At 38.5% G+C, this 26,151-nt stretch overlaps 1 long non-coding RNA gene across 6 annotated transcripts; it reads left to right on the plus strand.

Annotated features, from left to right (window-relative positions):
* Window positions 1-23,298: 23,298 nt before the first annotated feature.
* Window positions 23,299-25,920, plus strand: LOC133717077 (uncharacterized). Of its 6 annotated transcripts, none has more exons than XR_009849396.1 (5): window positions 23,306-24,257; window positions 24,505-24,630; window positions 24,738-24,929; window positions 25,261-25,323; window positions 25,414-25,920. It is a non-coding gene; the product is annotated as an uncharacterized LOC133717077 (long non-coding RNA). The 6 variants fall into 6 exon arrangements; XR_009849395.1 differs by having other exon boundaries at window positions 23,318-24,257; window positions 24,741-24,929; XR_009849394.1 differs by having other exon boundaries at window positions 23,299-24,257; window positions 24,505-24,929.
* Window positions 25,921-26,151: the final 231 nt, after the last annotated feature.

Here is a 26,151-nt window from a genome sequence, read left to right on the forward strand (position 1 = left end):
AATATCGAACCCTCATACGCGGAGCCCAGGCTACCGGGTTTTGATATCTTTGTGCCTTCTTCGCTGCCGTGAAAGCCATCGTCGTGTTCCTTAGAGACTTCGTTACATATCCGGCCACCCCGCATCGGAGAGCATAGTATCCCAGAACCCATTGCACCATCACCCCTAGCAGCTCCTTGGATCTGCTTAGTACAAAGGTAAATGTGGGAAAGTATTAAATTATCATTTTTCGTTTTATTACGATTATTTATTTTCGTCCACTCACACTAACGTTTTTCAAATACTTTCCCCTAGGCCCTTCGGTTTCAATTGCCCAGTTCGCAGTGTTGCTATTCGGCATTAGTAAGAGTTGAGGCATAGTACCCACTTCCGCTGCTGTCATCTTTTGTAGGTTACCTGTGTTACGTCCTGTATCTCAATTTATTGGTTTACTAGTCATTTGGACGGTAAATGACAATTACTTTCACTTTTTACTTTGTTTCGATACCTTTTATTTGGGTCAGTTTGAGAAAATTTCCTTCACGAAAGTTGTAGAGGACGTTAAACTGAGTCCGTGGACTTGTGGCACACTTAAATCGGAGTTTGTATGTGAAAGTTATGATCAGAAAACTAAAGTTACTGTCCATGATAATTTTTCTATAAAAGGAGAAGTTACTGTGGTAGGTTTCCATTTCCGGAAACCTACCTTGCATCAATTTTCTCTCTCTTCCCCTCTCTCTCTCTCTTCAACAGTGTAGACTTTTCCTGCCATTCTCTGTCATTCGGCCACCTGATGGTGCGCCACCGGTCCGGTTGGGACCGTCTCCTCCTCCCCTTGAAGTATGCAGCGGTCGGGGGAGAGAGAATCGAAGCATTTTCCGAGCATAATCACTGTTTCGATCTAGAGTCGATTCGCCGTTTTCCGGCCACACTAGGTCACAGCACCGGGTGCATTTGGGAGCTGCTAACTTCCTCTTCGTATTCATACAAGTTTCTTGCACCAATTCACAGTGTGGAGGAAGAATTGAAGATTTGAAATTTCTAGGGTTTAAAGAATTTCGACCTCTTTCCTTTCGGGCTAATTTCCGGCTAACCAAGGTAATTTTAGACTTTGTTGTAGTTATGAAAGTTGTTGGGCTTGTTGAGAGGAAGAATTTGGCATAGGTGTTGATACCCGATTAGGGGTTGGCCGGCTGCGCGTAGGGCCCACAGGCCGCCACTATTGGTGGCTCCTGGGGGCTGATTTGGGCCTCCTAAATTTGCTGATTGCATTCCTTGTAACTTGTGAAGCATGTTGGTGTGTGTTTTGTGAAGATTTGAGGAGGTTTAGTATTGATTGTGATTTTTCAAAGTGTGGAGTTTGGGTTGTTGATTTATAGGAATCTGACCATTGGATATCCCTCATTTCTATTATAGAATACTTAAATCGACGAATTGATCGTAGTGGTGAAGTTTGGGTTGAATTCGAAAAGAAATGGAGATGTTGGATTACAAGGGGTTTCGTTTTAGAATCGTACTTAACTTTCGAATCGTTGTTTACGAATTGTAATTTTGTACAAGACGAGGTACCGACCCATCGCTCGACGAGGATCCTTACGCTTAGGTGTCACACTTGCCGTATACTGTGAGTGGACTTTGATTTTAAGTGATGCATGCAAATTCTTTCCGAGTTGTTGATTTATTCATTTATTGTTTCATTTACTGAGCATATATTTTAGTTTCGGATTATAATTTGATTTATTGATTGGATTTCCGTCATGATTTTCGGATATGAGTTTGTGATGCTCGGATTTGGATTTATGATTTATGATTTATGTTGGTTTTCAATGAATTATTTTCCGAGGTGATTTCTGGAATTAAACATAATATTTTTATTCATAGATTTTGAGATTTTTGAAAAGTTTTCGAAAATGGGATTTTCGAGGAAATTATATTCATCTATTAATTCTCGCTTATTTGTTGATGGATTTGAGAATGTTCTTTTAGCGTGTGGGATACGTCGTTGATTTATTTGATTATCATCAGATTTACTGAGTACGGTTGGGAACTGTACTCGTGAGTTTATTTGCAAGATTTTGGGGAAGTCTTATTGGTTTTCGGTTTTCGTATGATTTTACTCCACCATACCTGGGTCATTTTATTTTATTGCTAGCTAGCCTATTAGTACTCCCTCCCCGCTTACTATGTGTTTATGGGTGAGTTCAGCAAAGAGACTAGGAGGCTCCCTTACTCGCATTGTAGGATTCGGGGCATAGCATCTACTGCTGTTGTGTTCCTTAGTGTAGGTTATTTATTGAACCTACTTGTATCTTGAATTATTTTCCTCTTGTAGATTGCTCTGAAAATCTGTGGGACAATTGTTATAGATTATTTATGGATTTGGAACACGTGTATTTCGGATTTCAGTTGTTTATTGTGGAGTTGTTGTGATTTGGGGAGCAGGGTGGCTCCAGGAGAATATGGTTGAATTGTTCGAAGTGTGGATGTGTTTTCTACAGGTTTTGGATAGTCCATTTTTAGGGGTGACTTTGCCGAATTTTCGGTATAGTTATTCCTAAGGTGGGCCTCGCAGTGCCACCTCGGGTTTCAGGGTGACATTCGGTGCCGATCTTGTCAACCTGTTTAACCTACTAGTTGTTATTTCAGTTTCTTGTCATAGATTGCTTTGATCAATCACCTTAGGATGTTGTTCTAAATTTGAAGTATATATATTCAGGGTCTATGACCCAGCTATAAGTGATTATGGAGATTTGTGTAAACTAAATTATGGATCTTGCTTGTTCGATATCTTTTGTTTTGGAAATAATTGTTGAGATGTTTTACTTGATTGTGGAGTTGTTTAGATTTAGGGAGTAGGGTGGCTCCAAGAGAATAAGGTTGGTATTATTAGAAGTGTAAATGTGTTTTCTACAAGTTTTGGGTAGTCTATTTTTAGGAATTACTCTGCAGAATTTTCGGTAGAGTCATTCCTAAGGTGGCCCCACAGCGCAACCTAGGATTTCAGGGTGAAATCTGAGGCAGGTCCTGTCATTGCAACACATGTAACAACATAAAAAACAAGGTATAATAGGGCCAAAGCCCACTACACCCACAACAAATGTGGAGCTTTATTTTAAAAAAAACAAACTAAACAAAAACATAGCCCTAAAGTGTCACATCCCAATTTTTTTTTTTTTTTAAATTTTTTTTTTTGAGATGCAACTCATACTCCAATCATGGAAATAAATTTCCGAGATCGAAATATGAATAATTGGAAAAGAACGATACTAGACAAGTTTCTGAAATTGAAACACAACCTTTATTATAAGAGGGGTTTACACCAACATTTACAACAAAATGTCAACTATATTCCAAGTTCTTGTCTAGGAACCCAAGCATGATTAACAATAACACACATGTATATTACATTATTAAAAACACCCTTGCATTAAAATAACTTCAAACTTATTTATTCGTCACCTGCAAAAGATAAAAAGGGGTGAACAAACATTGCCCAGTAGGAGAAATAAACCTCTTTGAAAATCATAGTTAGAATAGCAATAATGAATGGATGCAACTACTAACTATTCCCGATAATCCACATTGCAAAATAAACCGAGCCTACATGTCCCATACCATGTATTTTACCACGATGGTGACTCAGAGTATTCAACAATGAGAACTAACCCCCACCCAAAATCGATCTCCCTAACCCTCTTTTGCTAGTCATCTTGTCTATTCCCCTTTCGCTAGTCCCGAATTACCCTTTCAATATCCTATACTAAGTGCACATTCACAAGTGGGCATACCTGGGATCTGGTACCTGCTGAGGTTATAGACTCAACTACGCAAAAGATAAACCAACATATTCATTCCAATAGCATATTCACATTACCATCACCACCCTTATACTTCATGTCTTATTAATGCACAAATACTTTTTGAATATGTAAGTGTATTCACTATTCAGCCATACCAAACAAACAGAAACAGAGGACATAAATGCATATAATCATGTACACAACCATCCAATACAATCATGTAAGCAACCATCCAATGCAAACATAGAGGCTCCCCAAGTTTTTCCCCTACCTCGATTGATTTTCACGTTAAGTATCCGGATGAAAACAAGTTCCTATTGCAAGAATAGAATTCATTAGTTCCACACACAAAGAATTAAAGCAAAACTCAGCTAACATACTATGAAAATCTTAGCAGTGAGTTATTTTGACCAAAACAGGTTTTTACTTGACAAATTGAAATATTGCAGTTTTCTGACCCAGTCACCTTAATGTTAAAAACTGTACAAATCTGTTTAAAATATGCTGTCATGGTCTTCTAACGATTTGTAGCTGACATCCTAAAGCAGGGCCAGTCCTGAGCTTTTTGATGCCCAGGGCGAAATTTTTTTTTTTGTGCCCAACTAGCCTAGAATAATAGACATGTAATGATTCTTTCAAATGTCATACTCTATTACATAAAGAAACATTACACAACAGGGTCGACATAAAACCAAAAACCCGTATAAAAAAGTTTACAAATCATCTAAAATGATGTATTCTTGCATTTCTTGAAGCAAAATCATCAATTATCTTTTCGTAGTCAACATTTGCCAACATATTTCTTTCAATGGTTAAAATCGCTAATCCATTTAGTCTATCTTGAGTCATGGTAGTCCGAAGATAAGACTTCAATAACTTCAATTTTGAAAAACTTCTTTCAGCGGATGCTACAGTCACCGGTATAGTCAATAAAATCCTGTAGGCAACCATAACACTTGGAAACATATCCATTTTCTTTGCAAACTCCATAATTTGAATGGATGTCCAAGGCCTATCTGTTTCATATGCCTCATTCGGCAACATCTCCTACAAAATTTATAACTCATAAGCAAATATTTCACATCAATATCAGAACCCTCACCATTTCTCAAAGCATTTTCAAGATTCAAACAACAGCTTTTCAATTCATCATCATCCAATCTCTTATCCCTTCACTTGCTAATTGACTTCTCAAGTGAGCTGTTTTAAATAGTTTACAACAGAAACAAAAAACTTTATCCAGCTTTTTTGAGTAAATCAACCATTTTCTATCAAGAGATTCACCATTTGGTAATTTTCGAACATAAAACTCAGAGGAAAAGTGCCGACCTAATTCATCCTTAGGAAAGTTGATATTAGTTTCTGTAATAGGTCCTTTTTCTACAAGCAAGTCTCTCATTTTTGAATCTAGACAATCCCAAACTCTAGGATCAAAAATATTCAAATCAGCTGATGATTTCAAGCACTCAAGTTCATTGGCAATAACTTCATCATGGCAAGGATTTTCATTATTTTCTGATTCGTCACTTTCATTTTCACCTATATCATCAAGTTCTTCGTTTACCTCATTCAGATTTTCTACAAACTCATTAGAGTGAATTTGTAGTTTAGGTTCATTTACTAAATTCTCAACATGATTTTCAATAGATTCTTTTGTTTCTGTAACAAAATATTTATGTAAAGATCCCCGTTGAGATTGAATAATTTCTTATTCTCTTTTCTTTCTTTTTCTTTTTTGAGAACCTGAGAGTTGTTTCGGAGGAAACATTATTGAAACTAGCTAGACAAAACTCAAACAAGCAAGCCAAAATACTAAACAGTCTAAACTTTGAATGATACACACTAGCATAGAAGTGATAGAACAATAAAACCTGGAAATCTGGAATCAATCCTTTTCCTTCTTGTTTTTTCTTTTCTGATCGAGATTGACTTGCATATCCAACTTCTAATTGCACCTAACATTGAAAATCAAAAATCGAAAACTGATGAATGAGTAGGTTGTCAGAAATCATTTTGAATGATAATTGATAAACAGTGGAGCATAGAACAATACCTGGAAAATGGAAATCTGGAATTGAGTAGTCATTGCAACCAATTTAAAGAAAACACTTGCTGGGTTTTAACGTTTCGAACTTGGGAGAGAGAGGGAGAGAGCAAGACAGCTATGACTCTTGGTCTCTTGCAGTTTTGCCGGCAATATGCTTTTCAGAGGCATGATACCAATTCTCAATAAAGCTATGGCCTAGGTGCCCAAATGCCCGGCACTATTCCATTCCTTTCCCTACATTTGGGGCTTTTTCTTCGGATACCACTATAAATTAATACCAAATGGCAGACACTTTCTCATTCCCTTCTCTACTTTTAAAATTTTTCTTCCACTATCGTTCCATTCCATACATATATAATTTTATATAATTAAATATACAATTATATATATATATATATTTCTGTTTGTACATATATGTATAGTTGTATATATAAATTGTGTGCCCCCACTTGCTCTTGTGCCCTGGGCCGTCGCCAAGGCCGCCCTTGGGCAGGGCCGGGCCTGTCCTAAAGAAACTCCCGGAATTTGAATCACCTGAAATTTTTTTTCCTAGAATTAGTTATGAATTTTTAAAGTTCAGCTACAGTCCCACGTTTTTCTGCAGAAACTGCTACTGTGTGCTAACCTCTTCAGTTTTAATGTACTTTCTAAAACTCCCATTTGTGTAAAACTTTCAGTACTGAAAATAGACATTCTAAAGTGTCAAATAAAAGAAACCTCACTTTCAACAAGACTTTAAAAGATGAATGAAGGCTTTCTAAATTCAACTTTAAAACTGCATATGTTTCCTACTTGGTTCTTGACTCTTCTCAAGTCAGATTTTATTAATCTATGTCTTCCAAAAACTCTAATGACTAAAGGAAACAACAAACCAGATACAAAGTGATTTCAAATTCTTATTTGGATTAATTCAAAGACCAAAAATATAAACTATTTTCCAGAAAACTAGTGAAATCAAAATAGAAGATGAGAAAATAATTAGTTCTAGTTGTTCCAGTAACAACAACTTTATTCCTAACTGAACTGTAGAATCGCTGTAAATCTGTATATAATTAGGATTTTATTTAATTAGGATATCCTGCAATTATGGAAAGATTGTTTCCTATTAGAGTTAGACTACTCCTTTGTACTTGTATATATACACCCATTGTGGGATGAATAGAATCATTGAATTAACCCTGAATTGAAGTATTCTTTTCTACTTGGTATCAGAGCCAGGTTCAATCATTTGAACTTGCGCTACATCCTTTGAATCCTGAATCCTGAATCCCGAAGAACACCACAAACCGCTGCGTATCACCACCGTTGAAATTAAACCATCCTGAATTTCAAACCACCATCACCCTACCTTTTTTCGAAAAAAAAATAAAAAATAAATAAAATTTCCAAAACATTCATATCCATCTTGAAACCCTTGAAATTCCAATCCTGCGAAAATCATGAATTCCTCAATGATGCAATCAGAGAAACAGGCTATGGGGCATTCGGTAACTACCGAATTTCCAGTTATGGCTCAACGCAAACAGGGTCCTCCTCCAGGCTTCTCAGGACCTTCTCCACACCGTCCTCTAGGTAAATCAAATCCATATGCAAACACAAGGTGCATTATCTGTGGGGAATTAGGTCATAGCAAGGAGCGGTGCTATGAAGTGATTGGTTACCCTGATTGGTGAGACTTCACCAAGAAACCGCGAAAGAATCTGGGCAAGGCCGCTGTTGCTACTAAAGAGGAAGTTTACTTAGACAATGCCTCCGCTAATGTAGCGCATTCAGGTATGAAGGGTAAGGTTACTTTTAATAGTACATGGATAATTGATACAGGTGCATCTGACCATATGACCAATGACCCAAGTCTTGTGAAAAACCTTAGACGTTCCCCTCAAGACGTTGTCTCTACTGCTGATGGTACACCAACTCCGGTCACCAGAGAAGGTTCTATTGCTTTATCTGATACCTTAACCCTTGAATCTGTCTTAGTTGTTCCATCACTAGCTTATAATCTCTTGTCTGTTGGTCAAGTTATTTTAGCTCTTGCATGTATTGTGACCTTCTATCCGTCTTTCTGTGTGTTTCAAGACATTCTGACTCGACGGATTCTTGGTTATGGTGTTAGAAGGGGGAAATTATATTATCTGGATCTGATCGAGACTGGAAAGAAACAGAAGCATCTTTTGGGACAAGCTAATCAGATCAACGGGGTCGAGAATGCGAAGGAAGCTGTATGGTTATGGCATCGCCGTTTAGGTCATCTATCCTTTCGTTATCTTAAGAAGTTGCAACCTCAATTGTTTTCATTTATTAGTGATTTGGATTTCCACTGTGACATCTGTGAACTGGCCAAGAGTCACCGTATTTCATATTCACCAAGTCTTAATAAAAGTCCTGTTCCTTTTATGAAGATTCATTCCGATGTCTGGGGTCCTGCGAAATTTCCTTCTCTTTCTGGAGCTCGGTATTTTGTAACGTTTATTGATGATTGCACTCGCATGACATGGGTGTCATTACTGAAGAATAAGAGTGATGTATTTGGAATGTTTACCGAATTTCACAAAATGGTGGCAACTTAGTATCAACAATCCATCAGAGTGTTTCAGTCTGATAATGGTGGAGAGTTTGTGAATGGCCCTATGATTAAGTTTTGCCGGTCACATGGAATTCGTCATCAAACCTCCAATTCTTATACTCCTCAACAGAATGGTTTAGCAGAACGGAAGAACAGACAGTTGATGGAAGTTGTTCGTGCTTCCTTGTTTGGCATGTATGTACCTCGGTCCTATTGGGGCGAAGCAGTAAAATCAGCAGCATATCTTATCAACCGTACTCCTTCACGGGTGATTGAGTTTCAGAATCCTCATCAGAAGCTTCATACACTTTTGACCATCCCTTCTATGCCTAATTTGGAGCCCCGGGTGTTTGGGTGCACAGCTTACGTTCATATTCCCAAGCCTCAACGCAGCAAGCTTGATCCCCGTGCCCGTAAGTGTATATTTGTTGGTTATGCTGACTTCCAGAAGGGCTACAGATGTTATGATCCACTCACTAATACAATACATATATCTCTTGATGTCTCATTCCGCGAATCTGAGCCATATTACTCAGGGGGAGCTTCTCAGTCTTCCCTTCAGGGGGAGAAAGGTTGTGAAGGGAATCCTTGTTCTATTATTGACTTTGATGTCTTTGAAGACTTGGAAAATTTAGAGGAACAATTTGAAGGTAGAAATTCTGGAACAGAGAATGCAACTGCCGAACAGAGTGTTGTGACTTCCGAAACAGAGAATGCCACTGCCGAACAGAGTGTTGTGAATTCCGAAACAGAGAATGCGACTGCCAGACAGAGTGTTGTAACTTCCAAAACAAAGAATGCAACTGCCGAACAGAGCGTTGTGAATTCCGAGACAGAAGAGATGACTTTTCTGGATAGTTTGAATCAAAATCAAGATGTATCTGAAGCTCACACACAAGATATTCCCCCTTCTGCATCACCAACTGAAGAATTCGGTCAGAATGATCCACCTCAGGTACCCCTAAACTTTAATGAGTCTTCTGGGTTAGAAAGTGTCGAACCTAGGAAATCACAAAGGGTTACCAAGGGAATTCCTAAGAAACAATATGAACCAGATATCAAAGCCAAAGCTAAATACCCTATAGCTAATTTTATGTCTAACCATAGGATTTCTGGGTCACATGCACTTGTTGTTGATCAATTATCTACTGTATCTATTCTTAGTAACGTGCAGGATGCATTGATGGATCCAAAATGGACAAAGGCAATGAATGAAGAATTGGAAGCTCTTCAAAAGAATGCAACATGGGAGCTAGTACCTGTGCCAGCTGGAAAGAAGACTGTAGGATGTCGTTGTGTATTTACTGTGAAGCTTAATGCAGATGGAACTATTAATAGATACAAGGCGAGGTTGGTTGCCAAAGGATATACACAACGCTATGGGATTGATTATGAGGAGACTTTTGCACCTGTGGCAAAGATTAATACTGTCCGGATTCTAATCTCACTTGCAGCAAACAAAGATTGGCCCTTACACCAGTTTGATGTGAAGAATGCGTTTCTTAATGGGAATTTGGAGGAAGAAGTGTACATGGATGTGCCCCCAGGTGTTAAGAATTACCCAAGTGACGTTGGCAAGGTGTGTAAATTGAAGAAGTCTTTGTATGGCCTGAAGCAGTCTCCAAGAGCTTGGTTTGGAAGATTTTCAAAGTCCATGAAAGCCTTTGGATACAGACAGAGCAATTCTGACCATACCTTGTTTATCAAACGCAAGAATGGTAAGATTACAGCTCTTATTGTGTATGTTGATGACATGATTGTTACAGGGGATGATCCGAAAGAGATGAATGAATTGCAAAAGTATCTGTCAAAGGAGTTTGAAATGAAGGATTTGTGACAACTGAAGTATTTTCTGGGTATTGAAGTTGCGTGGTCTAAGAAGGGGATTTTGCTTTCACAAAGGAAGTATGTCCTTGATTTACTTGCTGAAACGGGGATGCTGGATTGCAGACCAATGGAGACACCTATTGAGAAGAATCACAAACGTGCTATTTATCCTAATCAAGTTCCAACTGATAAAGGGAGGTATCAACGTCTTGTAGGAAGGTTGATTTATCTTTCACATACGAGACCTGATATTGCTTATGCTGTGAGTGTTGTTAGTCAATTTATGCATTGTCCTAGTGAAGAGCATATGGATGCAGTCTTTCGTATTTTGAGGTACTTGAAGATGGCACCAGGTAAAGGGTTACTGTTTCAGAAAAAAGATGAATTGGAAGTTGTTGGGTACACAGATGCAGATTGGGCTGGTGATAAAATTGACAGACGTTCTACATCTGGGTACTTCACCTTTGTTGGAGGGAACCTTGTCACTTGGCGTAGCAAAAAGCAGAAAGTTATTGCCAGATCAAGTGCAGAAGCTGAGTTCCGAGATATGGCACACGGAGTCTGTGAAATGTTGTGGATTCGTAATGTCTTGAAAGACCTGGGTTACAAGCTTAAAAAGCCTATGGATTTGCATTGTGATAATACAGCTGCCATTGAGATTGCACATAATCCAGTTCAGCATGATAGAACAAAGCATGTGGAGGTTGACTGTCATTTTATTAAAGAAAATCTTGACAGAAAGGTTATTCGTTTTCCATTTGTAAACTCAGAGGAGCAATTAGCTGATGTTCTTACTAAAGGAGTGTCCAGGAAGGTATTTGACAGCTCAGCTGACAAGTTGGGCATGATAGACATCTATGCACCAACTTGAGGGGGAGTGTAGAATCGCTGTAAATCTGTATATAATTAGGATTTTATTTAATTAGGATATCCTGCAATTATGGAAATATTGTTTCCTATTAGAGTTAGACTACTCATTTGTACTTGTATATATACACCCATTGTGGGATGAATAGAATCATTGAATTAACCCTGAATTGAAGTATTCTTTTCTACTTGAACTTCATCTATATTGCAACTTCTTCTATCATCATGAATCCCCAGGTCTTATAATAGCCTATGAACATAACCCAATTTCCAAATTGCATTAACCATTAGAACCAACAAAGGACTTATCAAATCAAAAATAAAAGAATCACACCTGACTTTTTACTCCTCCACTTCTAAGATACAAAAAAAAACTCTCTTTCTCTCTCTCTCCCTTGTTTGTCTATGTATCTATCAACTCAAGGAACTGTATGGAAAACATAGATGGTTCAACCTATTTATAGTATCTGGAAAGGAGGTGTAAACGTAGAAAGCAAGATTGGTCTAACAGAAGGAAAATTGGATATTCTAATTGAAATCTTACCCATATAGGTACTAGACTCGCCACCTCCAGATTGTTGGAGTTCCAGCTCTTGATTCTAGGGTTCCAGCTCTAGCTTCATAGCTTTGGGGAATCACCAATCTGAAACTTGATTTCCAAGGCTGTTAACACCTCCTACTTACCCATGGCGGCGGCTATGTCCTTTGTACTTTCCTAAAGTGGTGGCTGGTGTATCAGATGGAGAAGAATGTGGAGGTGAGGAAGACGATGAAGAGAAGGGACAAAACTTTGAGTTTAGGCGTTGTTGATCTAGTTTTGGTCGTGGAAATCGTTCTATAGGCTGTTAAGTTACTTTGGGTTTGAGTTTTGGGCCAAAAACTTTGGGCTACTCTAATTACTTAAACCCAAAAGAAAACAAGTAAAATCATCTCTAAATAATAATATTTAAACAAATAATTTAGCACAATAATTAAAATTAAACTTATTTTTTTAGAAAATGTTAAAAATTTTAGGTCGTCACATAAAGGCTCTAGCCCAACAAAGACCTGGCCCAAAGATGGCCCAATCCTAGCGCTCTGCCACTGATCCCAAAATGATCTCGCCGCTGTCACAACCCAGGTACTAGCTACCGGCCAACGTCACCCCAAAGCTCTAGAAGACCTCCAAGTCGTCGTTGTTGCAGTCGAAGCCTGGCAACCCTCCCGCCAGCACAGCACCGCTCCCCAGCCAAAGCCATCAGAGTAGCCACCAACAACCCTGATTTGGAAGGAAACTCGATCACTGATTTGTCGGCCGGTCATCCACCCATGAAACTCTGCGATCGGAGCACTCGATAGTCCTGCATGCCGGGATCTGCATTGTCGAACACCACACATCGAGATCAACCTTCGACCAAACCAAAGCCGAGCCTTCACAAAAGTATCCACAGATTGCCCCAAGAAAAAACTCCCCGTCTGGCAACTCTCACCGCTCACCAATGAGGCCAACAACCAAGCACAGCGCAAGAGCCACGACACGAGAACTAAAGGAACTCCGACGAGACCCTGGCCGTCCTCAAGCCTCACTGCTTTCTCTTAGAGACATAATAATGTGGTTTACAAAGGTATAATTGGTTGAGTTTCTTACAAAAATGACAAATTTAAATTACAAAAAGTTAACATGGACGACGAGGTTTTGGCTTGCGAGATGGTGGCGCGATGATCACAGTAAACTGCAATTTTCGCTTGGGTTTGGGCCTGTACTAAGGCTTGGGATCTGGACCCAAACTATCTTTCTTTTATGTGTTATTGTTTTTTAATTTTAGTAAAATGTGGCTTTATGCCAGCAGTAAGTCCTTACCACTTTTTGGTAGAGAGATATGGGCTTGGTCCCGGTATGCATACTCTGTGTGTCTTATCTGGCCTAGAGAGGCGGTGAGCTGTTTCTTTGATCAAATGAACATAACCTCCTAGTAGTAGGATGAAATTGAGTGCCGCCAGATTTATTCCGTGTGGCAACATAGTGGGAATGCTGTGCTATTTGTAATGATGCTTCTTTGTTATAGAGTTATCTTTCCGGTATGTCACCGCTATGTCAAAGCAAATGGAGTAGCCATTCGTGCATTCTTTGCTAATTGGTGCTTTTTAGAATGCATAGATTTTATGGAGAATCTTGGTATTATTTCAGGATGTTCTCTTTATGCTTATTGTAATCTGGGGTTCAGGCTCTACGTCCCCCCCCCCCCATGTATTCTGTAATTTCATTAATCAAGGCTTGAGGGCAGCCGCACCATCCCCATTTCAAAAAAAAAAAAAAAAGTTAACATGAGATGTAATTTATAAAATGGAGAGTGTGAATTTCATTCTCCTAAAAATATTTAAATATTACATAAAAAAATTAGCAAAGCAATAGAATCATTTATTTCAAATTTACTATGAGGTGTGTTAATAAACACGTAGTAGTCTAGTAGAAGTGCCAATCTTCACTCCAATTACAAATTAGTAAATAACTCCTACAAGAAACAAATTACTTATATTTTATAAAAAATTCATAATCTCTCTTTGAGTCTTTTCTACTTTGAAATTGGGTGATTTGAAGCACCTCATTGCAAAGATAAATGCCATTAGATTGATATATAGTTTTTTTTTTTTTTTTTTGAGGTTTGGACGACAGTAGTAACCACACACACCCTCATGCAGTGTATCCCAACGTAGCCGGACTAATCATTGCATCGCGGACGCACGAACCTTTGGTGTTTAATCAACCTAGGTCCCTCAAATCTGCTGGCCACGGGGTGGAGCTGGGATTCGAACGCTAGACTTGGGGGTTCCAGACTAGGCCGCTCGACCAACACTCCACACCACGTGGTTAGATTGATATATAGTTAATTGGTCCACAATAACTTGAAATTTCATTCATTTCATCGTTTACTTTATTAAAATAATCACAATATCTTATTTCGGTCTCATTTTCTATCTTCATTTTCGAGAACTACTCATTTGCTCTCAATAACTGTCCATTAACAATTTAGATGTAGATATATATATAGGCCCATTCTAAAGAGGACCTCCTTACTTTAAGAATTTGAGGTTTTTTACTATTTTACACTAGTATATGACTTAATTTAATGATTTCAACCATTAATTTTCTATACTCCTATGCAAGAATTGTGTCTACAAAAAATTAACTAAATCCATAATCATTTGGTCATTCAAAATTGTGCAAATATATATAGTCTGTTAGATAAAATTAAAACGAGCATTGTGTTAATCAAACAGTTAAACGTTTTCCGATTTAGCTAATTTTTTGTAGAATTCATATGTGTGTATGTAACTAGAGAATGAATGGTTTAGATTATTCAACTACATGCTAAAAATAAAAACATCATCAACTTTGAAGTTTAAGGAGATCCTCCCTATATATATAGGACCCTTCTAGTGAGGGATCCATTTTTTGATCATTTTTGGGATCGTTTATTAGACCAACTTTTTGGTCACATATAGGCATCTCGACCGTTTAGTTTTTAGCAATGTTCTAAAAAACGGTTTGGGCGCCCGCCTAGGCGCTGGGCGTGGAGTGACCGCCCCGATTTTGGGCTAGGCGACAAGGGAAATCGGGTTGGGTTTCTGCGGGCGCCTGGGCGGGATAGGCTGGCATTGGGCGGTCTGGGCGGTGGGCGGCTTGCACATAAATTCCTGGAACTAAGTTATTGCAAATCGAAGCGGTAGCTCTGTCAAACCTCTCTAAGCCTTTCCGTCAATGTGAAATCTCTCTCTGAGACCTAACTGATCCTCCTTTTCTTGCGCTATCAAATCCTAGTCGACTCTATTGGATCTTCACTCCGACATGCGAGATCACGAACATGCCTTGGTCTTTAGCTTTGAGTCAGATCTATTCGTCTCCTCTGCTCTCATAGACATGTACAACAAGTGCGATGATTCATGGAAATTGTTTGACGAATTTTCTCACAAGAATGGGGGAAAACTAATCATCTCATTCGAGAAGTAGGATTTTGACTTTTGATTGTGGCAATGACAAATTTAGGGAATTGAAGTTTGAGATTAGGTTGATGAAGGGATTGAGGCAAGGAGAAATGAAGAGTCAGTCATTTCACTGACGTTGATGATTGAGTTTTGCGACCTGCCGAATTGAAAGTTAAGGACTTTAGGGTTCTAAATGGAAAATTGGGGACTTTTTGAGTTTGGCCCCCGATGAGATAGAGCTATAGATGATGTATTCGACTCATTTGTTGGGTTTTATTAGATTATAGGATAGTATGTGATCAAGCCTACAATAACACTTATAGACTTGCATAGAGACCCAATAAAGAGGTGACATATATTACATTTTCTTTTTGTTTTTGCTAACAAAGTAATAATAAATATGATTATTAAATTCATAAACATTATTATTTATCTATTTTATATCATAAAAATAATTAAAAATTATAAAAAGTATAAACCGCCTAGTCCCGCCTAGACTCCCACCTAGGCCCGTAGGCACTAGTCCTCGGGCCACCGCCTGACTAGTGCCTAGCTTTTTTTAGAACCTTGGTTTTTAGGTCTCTATGAGTAGATCACTTATGTAAATTTTCAGCCAAATTGATAATTGTTAATGTACCAGACTAAATCAAATCAATGGACGAACCAAATCTGTTCAACTTGAACTGTTCATGTTCATAATGTTAAATCATATATAAGAACTTCCGTACAGCATGTGGTATGGCTGAGATTCACCAATCAGTGCATATATAGTGGTGTTTTAGATATTTCACTTTAATAAAGTAGGGGTAGTTTCTAAATACAAACAAAATTTTGTGAGTTTTGATTAGGTTGTCGTACCAGCCACGTGGCACGACTTCCGTATTTAAAGCCTTTATCAAATCATAATTATTAATGTCTTAACAATCATTAATTCGGCTAAAAATTTGCTGAAGTAATCCACTCATAGATACTTAATAACTGAATAGTCGAGATGCCGATACGTGATGGAAAAGTGAGTCACACAAGCAATCTCTTAAATTGCCCAAAAAAAGAGATCCCTCACTAGAAAGGTGTGTGTGTGTGTGTCTATATATATATATATATTAAATTATACACACACCGGTCCATCTAATATTTTGTAATAAAGTCACCTACTTTGGTTCTTCAATGGTAACCTAACAAAAAAAAAGCTCTCTTTATCTATACCCTAGCTAGCAGCTGCTGTTTGCAGCTTTAGGCACTTTGATACATTATGTTGACAACACTAGCAAGATTTTTGTTTTGTATTCACCTTTCTCTTTTCTCTCTTCCATTTTTTTTCTCCTCATCTGTTTAATTGTAGTGGAGGATTGGAGATTTTCTTTTGTTTTGATTGTTATACTCCTTAGGGCTTGACCATACTTTCTCTTTGGTGTCCTAATTCTCAAAAGTTTTGGATCATAATATGGCGCCAATCTCATGCTTTAAGGTTGTGATCCACAAACGTGTCCATGGGTGGATCTAATTCATGGTGGTGACATTCGTAGCATTGGCGCTTGTGGAGTTTCTAAGTCCACATATCAGCTTGGAGGTTCTCTAGGGTAGATGATTGATCTTGGGAGTTAAATTAGGTCTGATCATGATGATTCGACCATATTTTGTGTTGCAAGTGACAGATTCTAACATCAGGGTGGCTGTTGGTGTATGATGGCAGAGACTATGCTTTCTTTGTTAGTACAGTTAGTTCCTAGTACTATTATTAGGCCAAGCCCCATTAATTTTTTTTTTTCCTTTAATTTTAGTTGAACTTATTTAGCATGGAGTCTCTTCGTTCTTCTTCTAAAAAGATGGCTCATTAAGCTTAGTAGGTCGGTAGATACACAGTTAATTTGAGCATAAGATCTTTACCGATTCTTAGTTTGCTCCATACTCTTTATGTTCTTAGATCAACTCCAACAGCTTTCCTATATTTTTTGTATTATATGGAAGCAAAAGTCAAAACTTTATCCTCTTTTTCTTCTCCAACTCCAACAGATTCCCTATTTTACAACAATCTCTAAAATCTCCATATTCTTCCTTAAAATTTTAGAGTTTGCTGTAAATGTAGGGAATTTGGTTTTCTCTTTCCTCACTTTTCCTAAAATAGGGATAATTATAGGGAATCTGTTGGAGCAAAAGAGGCTGATTGTTCCCTAAAGTAGAGAAAAATCAAAATATAGGGAATATGTTGGAGTTTCTCTTAAGTGATAGAGGCGTATATCAGTGTATTGTCAGCTATGAGAAACATACTTTCACAAACCATGCAACTACTTGTTCGTTTGTAATGCGAGTTTTATAAATAAAGTTATGGTTTCTCATAAAAAACAAAATAGTAACCTAAAATTCCGTTCATTTTATTGTTTCAATTCACGATAGATGAGTTCTGTTGAAACAGAATAAACTGTATTTCCAAACCGAAAACAGAAACAAACTAATTACTTCTGAACTTTTTAACCCCATATATACCGTTTTTTACCAACGGATAATACCGCCACCTCAGCATGACAACGTTGTTTGACTTTGACTGACTCATAGAATCTTAATTTTCTGAATTTCATAAAAATAAAAAAAGAAATAAGAAGAGCATAGTTATAGTTAATTTGTAACCAATGAGAATGCAGTAAAAGAGGCGGCATTGCCGTCTCAAAACCCAACTTGCAAGTTGCAACGTCTTCTCTAGTCTTTAAAAATAAAACTAAAATACGAAAGTTTTTTTTTTGACAAAGAGAATCTTCTTCACCCTTCTTCTTCCTCAACGTGACTCTTGCGCTCAAGGTGAGCTCCTATTCTTCTCCTTTTTCTTTGGAATCGAGTATTGCAAGTCTGGGTTTTCTACTTGTCGTTCTGTTTTGCTCTTAATCGATGATCATATGGTCAAATTCATGCAAAGTTTGACTCTTTTGAATCCGTTGCTGCCCCCTTTGTTTTTGTTGTGATTAATCGCTTAATTGGGTTTGTTTTGCGCAATTGTGTTCAAAACGGAGACTCGGGTACTGGGTTGCTCTTGCTTTTCTCATCTGGGTTTTGTTGGAATCTTGATTTGGAGTAGTTGCATGCTTTTAGCTTGAAGATCAAGTTTAGATTTTGTTTTTTCTTGAAGTAGTAAATTGGAACAAATTGGGTTTTGAAGAGAAAGAAGAAAGCAATTGGATTTTTTGAGAAAGAGTGGTGTATAGCATCAAGATCATGTCTATATTTCTGGACAGAAATGGGTGTTTGTATTCGGTATTGTTTTATGCTTGATGATAATGATGCTGGTTATATTGGTCATAAAAAGGAATGTTGGTTATCACATTGATGTAGGAGAAGACTTTGAGCTGGTCGCTGCTGTTGAGTTAGCACTCCAAAGTGTCATGTTGTGTTGGTTGTGGACTTGTGGTTAGTAGGCAAGGCGTTGGACAGCGCCCTCCAAAGGAAATGATTCACTCTTGCTATTGCGCAGACTTTCCACAGCCATTTCCAAACATCAATACTAACCGAGTGGGAGTGATGAGGATTAGTGGCATGGTTTTGGATTGTACCTGAGATTTGAAGGTTGTATCCGGACTTAACAGAATAAACTCCAGTAGTGGTGGGAGACCATAGAGGTTTGTCAGGGTCCTCTAGCGACCCGAAAGAAGTTGCACGGATTGCATTGATTACCTCCAGTGGGAGGAGATTAGAAAGTGAGTCCAAGTTCCAGGCAGGTCAATCTGTTAATGACTTGAGTAACATTCATTGTAGGAACATTCTGAGGTTTATATTGAACAAGATTGCCAGTGAGGCATCGCGGAATCCAAGAGTCATTCTACAAATCAATATGGTTTCCTGAACCTACCTGCCATAAGCTGCCAACAGCAAGAAGCTTTCGACCCTCAAGAAGACTCGACCAAGCCCAAGATTGGGATGCACCACACAAAGCTTCAAGGAAGTTGGATTGAGGAAAGTATTTGCTCTTGAGAACTCTTACACAAAGAGCGTTTGGATTTGAGAGGATATGCCAGCCTTGTTTTGCAAGGAGAGCAATATTGAAATATACTAAACTCCGAAACCCTAAACCACCAAAAGACTTAGAAATACCCAATGAGTGCCAGTTTTTCCAATGCATTCCAGGGGAAGAAGAGTTTCCCAACCAAAAATCAGCCAGAGCGGAATTGATCTGGTTACAAAGCTTGGCCGGAAACTTGAATACCGTCATAGGATACGCTGGGACTGCCATAGCAACAGACTTAATCAGGATTTCCTTGCCCGCTTGGGAGAGAGATGTTTTATTCCAACCCGTGATCTTCTTTAAGATATTATCCTTGACATAAGCCAAAGCCGATTGTTTGGATCGGCCCCATACCGTAGGAAGGCCCAAATAATGTCCTGGATTTGGAACAGATTTCATGCCCAAAACAGAACTAATTAGGTGCACAATATCCGGCGGAGTGTTAGGGCTAAAAAACAACGTAGATTTCTGTTTGTTGATGGATTGACCTGAGGCACAGCAGTAGTGATGAATTGTGACAGAACCTCACAGTTATAGAGTGTAGCCTTAAGGAAAAAGATAGAGTCGTCAGCGAAAAAGAGGTGGCTGATCACAGGGCCCTCCGAGTTAATCTTGATGGCATCTAGCAAGTTTGCACTGCATATCTTCCTAATCATCGTAGAAAGCACATCATTGATGAACGAGAAGAGAAAAGGAGATAGCTAGCGGGTCTCCCTGTCGTAGCCCCCGAGAAGGCTTGAATTTTTGACCAGGAGAACCATTAACCAGAAGAGTGAGCGATACTAAGGTTACACAAGACATGACTAGTCATACCCAAGTTTGGTGAAAACCAAGTTTAAGCAGAACCAGTTCCAGAAACTTCCAATCAACTCAATCATAAGCTTTATTCATGTCAAGTTTCAGAGCGAATTCCCCATCCTTACCAGATTTCAAGAGCTTAAGATGACGGAAAAGCTCATGTGCCACGAGGATATTGTCCTGGATTTGACGACCCGAAACGAAAGCAGATTGATTTTCTGATATAAGGCATAAAGTGGCTCAACCTATTGGAAATGATCTTGGTTAGAATCTTGTAAGCAAAGTTGCATAGAGCGATGGGCCTGAAATGGGAAGCGAGCTGAGGTGCTTCCACCTTAGGGATCAAAGCAATAAAAGTATTATTGAACTGCTCGAACATGGTGGAGGAGTCAAAAGATTCAGATGTTGCAGCAAAGACTACCAACTTGACTATGTCCCAGTAAGATTGGTAAAAGGTGCTAGAGAAACCATCGGGGCCAGGAGCTTTGAGTGCTCCCAGCTCAAAAACCGCAATTAGAACCTCTTCTAATGAAATTTCAGCTAGGAGGGATGCATTCATCTCAGCAGAAACAATTGGATCAACAAAATCCAGCACTGTATGAACATGGTCAGTCATAGTAGCCGAGTACATGTCCCTGAAAAAGTTGTTGAGATGTGCCACAATAGCAGCCTTAGATGTTAACCGCTGTCCAAGACCATCATTTAAACTCAAGATTTTGTTCCAACGTCTATGCATTAAAGTGCTTTCATGGAAAAAACGAGTACTGAGGTCCCCATGAGCAAACCATGAGATTCGGGACCTCTGTTTCCAGTAAATGTTCTCAAGAGACCAATATGAAGCAATCTGGTTTGAGGCCACAGTGAGATCCTCGTGCATCTCTTCTTGATCAGATTCTAGGAGAGATTGAATGCGTTGCAGACTTGTATTTACTTGTTTTCCAAAGTGTGGGAAAGTACTTTTAGCCCAACTTCCAAGAGATGATTTACAAAGCTGTAAATTTGAAGCCCAGGTATTACAGGACGAAGGAGGGTGCAAAGACTTCCAGTTTGATTGCACGAACTGAGAGCTTGCCGAATGGTAAGTCCACAGGCGTTCAAATCGGAAAAGGGGAAATGTTTTGGCCTAATTTGGAGCTGTGTCAATTAGAAATGAAGGTGATATTTGGTAGCAGAATGATGCATTGCAGTTGCCAGGCTTTTGTAGCATATTCTAGGCATTGCTATATATAGTATATACGAGTGGGATAAAGGTAAATAGCAAGTAGTGTACTATGGATCGAAGCCATGCCAATTTTTTCAATTTACTAATAAACTAATAAAGCTTGTCTGTGTGAAGAATATGAGATTGAAGTTGTCAGGCCATAAAATGAAAAATACAGTGGCACCTCCAAGATGTACAGAGGATAGGTGAAGAGGGAGGTATAAGAAGAGACACAGAACTGGGAGAGCAGAGAGTCTGGAGGGTTGACACAGAATAGTCTCAAATATGCAACATACCTATATAAACGTTTACTTGGATAGAAAATTGAACAATTACAACTATAATTGTTTCTTTTTTTTTTAGTAAAATGATGTCAGCCCTTTATTGAAAATGAAAGATTACAACGATACGATGCAAAAATGCATCAACCATGAAAGAAAACAACCCAAAAAGAAAAGATGCAAAAATTGCATCTGAAATACAAGGAAAAAAGGAAAAACGCAAGAGTAGCAACGTCGAAACGCCAGCTAATTTTACACTACGGATTGCAGCCGTGTAGTGAATTGAGTAGTCGGTGGTTTGACTACCCATCGAACTCCAACACACAAATTGACAAAAATTAACTTGGCGTTGGAATGAAGGCACTCTCCCACCTAAAGATCGAAGCCGGCCAAGGGTGTCAGAACATGGCCATGTTGGCAGACGATCTTTCACGAACAAATACCGTAGAATTGGGTCCTGGATCCAATACCAATAAAGCACAGGAGCCCCAATCCATTCTTGCAAACAAATAGCCCACAAAAAAACATGGGTCTCAGTCCAAGTCCAACGTCCACCCCGGATCCCAGATCCGAATCCATTTGCAAAAACCACCCGGATCCCAGATCTGGATCCGAAACTGTGGAAGCCCAAATCCGCTTGTCCACCTATGGCTGCTTCGGCCCATGTCCAAAAACTCTTGAGCCCAGAACCCACTAGGTCTTCGCCCCATACCCAAAGCATCTGGCCAATCGACCTTACCGCCGACGACACACCCGGTATCCGTCGCCGCCATGCCTCCAATCAAAGGGCCGTCGTCTACCTCACCACGCAGATCTCGTAGATCGCCGACTGCCCAAACAAGGTCGCCTACACCAGACCACAACCTGCTCATCGCACCGTCAGAGCCAGAATGGTACAACCTGCTAAGACCACCGTGAGAGAGAGGGAACATATTCAACCCACTACCCGGATCCCACTCCTGCCGACAACCACCGCCACCTTCCTTCGTCAATCCAAAATTCCTTTGGCTCGCCGGCATGACCACACCAACGCCAAAACTCTCCTCAAACAACACTCTACCATCGAAAACAGCAAGAGTCAACACATAGAGGCCAAAGCCTAGAAGTATCTCCATGAATGGAGCAGATTTAGGATGCGACGGCCACGAGACGCGCCGCTCCACAAACCCTAGCAGAGCGCTAGGGGCATAAGCAACTATAATTGTTTCTTATCAAAAGGTGGCAAATTGTGAACAGTTTATCTGTTTGTCACTTCCAATTTATATGTTTAATTTGAGCAGCTCAATGGTTGTATTTTTAAAAGTTAACAAACTAGCAATATATGGAAGATGTAAAACATTTAGGTCATATTCTAGCAAATTCTAGCAAGATCTATTGAATTTGATCATTAAACTTCAGTTTTGTTTTACAAAACGCCATAAATGATCAGTTATTAAAGAGTGTGTATATATATGTAGTAGAGTCTCTAAATTATGATGGGAGTATTTCTTATGTGAGTAAACATGGTACGTGGGAATTAGGGAGTTTGGATATATGAAAGAGAGCATTAATAATTAAGAAGTGAGACCAACACTAAGTTACATCTACGTAATACTCATTTGGATGCTCTGGAACGTGGGTGCACACCTCAAAAATGCTCAAAGTCAACTTTGGATGAAGTAGTTGTAAAATATCACTAGACCAACTTGGTCTTGGTTAGGTATCGATATATCGAGAATGAAGAGACTTTCCTTTTGGAAAGAAAAGCGACGGAAAACGATTTTTACACACTATTTACTTATATATGCTAATGACATGACCAGTTTCAGGTAGGGGAGGTTTTATATAACTGTTGGTATAAAAAAAAACTTCTCATTGCAGGGATTAGCCAGCCAGAATTAACCCCTTTCACTACTAGAAATTTGGCCAAAGGCTACCGATTACTAGCCACTGTTGCCAAGTGGTGCTTGATTGAAATAGTGTTCCACCGTTTCATTATTCAGTGACAAACTTTTACAATGCCTCTGATGATCACTGGGAATGGCCTGAAGTTAGAAGGCATTTTGCTATTATATTATATTTTTTCTTGGTCTTATTATATTAAATTATAAATAGTACTCGTGCATTGTACTCGCCCTTGACAACCTAGATATTTAAATGTATTTGATGGCTCAACGGCCATACTTTTTTCTTTGGTACAAGTTACGTGCCATACTTTGACAGACCAGTACACACTGCGAGACAGTAACTTAATAAAAATTAAATAAAAAATAGAAATATAGAAGATGTTTTCATTCGCCGAACAACACAAAAAATAAAAATATTTCGATCCCTAAAATCACTCGCGAGTCCCCAACCCCCTCTCTCTCTCTCATTCCAAATCGTTCTTCTCTCCTCCATTCTCATCACCACAGCAATCTCCACCATCGCGTTGCCGTGACCGCCGCGGTCATTTGCCACGTCATCACCATACTCGATTTGGCTCTCACTGGACCAGCCTCTCAACTATGCGCTAATCTACATCACCAATAATCCATCGCCGTTTTGGAGTATGGAAGATGATATAGAAGAGTTCTCTTCTCCCGAAGATACTAATTTCTTTGTCTTTTTCTCTTAATATTTTGGATTTTTGCTTATTGATGTTTTGAGTGGAGATGAGATTTTGGGATTTCTTGTGAAAAAAAGTTGATTTTTCATCTTTTTTGATGAAATTGTGAGAAAAAAAAAATGAGGGAAGTGAAGTGGTGTTGATTAGTCTCTGTTTATGATGTGAAGATCGAACATAATTTGGAGGAGGAAGTGAATTTTTCTCTTTTTGTTTTATTTACAAATTTGAAGAAAAAGCCAGCAGTAACCAATAAGATCAACAATCTAGCATTTGTTGAGATTTGCGGATGTAATTTAATGGGTGTTTTGATGAAGGAGACTGACTTTGATAATTTGGGGGTTGCGGTAATGCACAAGGTAAAAACTTTGGGTTTCATTCTGTTACAATGCCTTTTAAAGGCTAGCAGTATGACAAGAAACTATGTATGGTAAATAAATGGTTTAAAGGAATTGGGTTAAACCTTAGGGTTCAATCATTGTAAAATTTATGCGCATAAGCAAGCAGGTTTAACGGTTGATTAATCATTGGCAGAGTTAGTTACAATTTGTTTCTCCCCATATATGGTTTCGCCTTTTGATTTTGGTTGCTTTGTTCTTGGTGCAGCCATTGTTCAGGTCGCTATGCAATCTGCAATGCAAGAAGTTATGAGTCTTTTGGTAGACAGGTCCAATTTTGGGGATACTTTTAGTCCCAATCTCATTTAGTTGCAGTTGACTGATTGTTCAGATTGTAAGCTTCTTTTTTTGCTTCTCTGTATGTGGTCTGTACTTGAGCAAGATAAGAGTCTGTGAACACCATAAATTATATGTTTATTTCAAAGTTTGCCAAATTTGTAGCAGATGTGCATCGGTCAACACAATATCAAACATCCTGTAGTAGTCCTAAAGTCCCATTGCATGGAAGTGGAGTTTTAACTTCTCAATCATCCTACCATATCATTGGAAGAAAAAAGAATCATATTTCAGATGTTCCAGCTTCTGTGGTCTGTACTTGGTCGTCATTGGTATACAGTCCCTGGTGGAAGGAAGGTATGTTAAAAGTTTAAAACTTAACATTTTGCTGGTTTTGTCAGTAACTCTGCATAGATCTAATATTAGTAGCAATTAGGGAGTCAGCTTTTTCTTAGGTTGATGTTAATACATATGGACAGTTTAGAAGGCTATAAAAGTTGATCATGGATTGTTATTAATTTCTGCCATTATAGTTACGATCAAAAAGTATAATGTCTGTTAAATCCAGCTATTGTTCGAATTTCTGCTTACAAAAGAAACAGGAGTTTATAAGCGTTTATTTACATACATTAATATTTTTGTGTGCGTTTATTTATATTAGTTCTAATGCTCTGGTGTTTGCCATCAGGTTTATGTTGGTAAAACTGGGCAGGAATTGACAGGTCAAGCAGCCCACAGACTATGCTCAAAGGTATTTGTGAAATCAATAGTTTGTCCATATTTTCATTATCTTTATGAGTGTATGACTGTATGTGGCTTACACATTGTTACTTTGTAACAGGAAAGTTGAAACAGCCTGTGAAGGCCAGAAAAAGGAAAGCCAAAAAATAAAAATAGATGAATTTCATGCCATGACGGGCATTAGTTGTAATTGGAACTGGTATATGGGTATAGGAAATACAGATTGGAGCCTATTAATTTTTTTTTTTTTTTTTACAAAATAAATGAACATTGACACCGTCTTAATTGTGACTGCATGATAAAAAAAATTAATATAATATAATGTTAGACACCAATCAAATACACCGAAGAGAAAAGGAAATGGTGTGAACTGCCACTGTAAAAGCTGACACAGCAGTATTCGGCAGGTATACTATATTCAAATGTTAAAGCAAAATATGATGAGAAAGATCCACCGATGTTGAAATGGTGTTCTATGCAACAATGGAAACTGCTCCATAGGGGACTGACATGTGATTAGTGGCTGCATAGTGGCTATTGAAGATATCAGTGGCCTTTGTCAACAATGAGCACAGAAATTTGATGGTGTCCTATAGCTAAAATTCTAGTAGTGTTTGGGTGCTTTGAGAATCATAACTATCCTAAAGTCATCAAGGATTGAAGTCTTATTTGTACTACCATATTATATTATATGAGGCTTAATAATTGTTAGGTTTATGATCCTCTGGCAGATTTGTTTTCTTTCTAACCTCATGCCAGAGTTTGCTTTCTGTTTATCTGACTAGATTAATTCGGCTGGAGCTGATGAATTCCTTCTTAATTGGTTTTGTTAATTCAT

Source organism: Rosa rugosa, chromosome 6 (assembly GCF_958449725.1).
Source record: "Rosa rugosa chromosome 6, drRosRugo1.1, whole genome shotgun sequence".
In the NCBI taxonomy this organism is placed as follows: Eukaryota; Viridiplantae; Streptophyta; class Magnoliopsida; order Rosales; family Rosaceae; genus Rosa; species Rosa rugosa.